General features: G+C 41.9%; 1 protein-coding gene across 1 annotated transcript in view; it reads right to left on the reverse strand.

The window, feature by feature from the left end:
* Positions 1-668, reverse strand: part of LBP (lipopolysaccharide binding protein) — a 28,627-nt gene that overhangs the window by 24,420 nt on the left and 3,539 nt on the right. The gene's annotated exons all lie outside the window — the stretch shown is intronic.

Below are 668 nucleotides of genomic sequence, written 5' to 3' on the forward strand. Positions count from 1 at the left end.
GCTGGAGAAAAGAGAACCCTCTTGCACTGTTGGTGGGAATGTAAATTGATACAGCCACTATGGAGAACAGTATGGAGGTTCCTTAAAAAACTAAAAATAGAGCTACCATATGACCCAGCAATCCCACTGCTGGGCATATACCCTGAGAAAACCACAATTCAGAAAGAGTCATGTACCACAATATTCATTGCAGCTCTATTTACAATAGCCAGGACATGGAAGCAACCTAAGTGGCAATTGACAGATGAATGGATAAAGATGTGGTACATATATACACTGAAATATTACTCAGCCATAAAAAGAAACGAAATTGAGTTATTTGTAGTGAGGTGGATGGACATAGAGTCTATCATGCAGAGTGAAGTAAGTCAGAAAGAGAAAAACAAATACCGTATGCTAACATATGTATGGAATCTAAAAAAAAAAAATGATTCTGAAGAACCTAGGGACAGGACAGGAATAAAGACACAGACATAGAGAATGGACTTGAGGACACGGGGAGGGGGAAAGGTAAGCTGAGACGAAGTGAGAGAGTGTCATGGACATATATACACTACCAAATGTAAAATCGATAGCTAGTGGGAAGCAGCTGCATAGCACAGGGAGATCAGCTAGGTGCTTTGTGACCACCTAGAGGGGTGGGATAGGGAGGGTGGGAGGGAGACGCA

Source organism: Physeter macrocephalus, chromosome 14, assembly GCF_002837175.3.
Source record: "Physeter macrocephalus isolate SW-GA chromosome 14, ASM283717v5, whole genome shotgun sequence".
NCBI lineage: Eukaryota > Metazoa > Chordata > Mammalia > Artiodactyla > Physeteridae > Physeter > Physeter macrocephalus.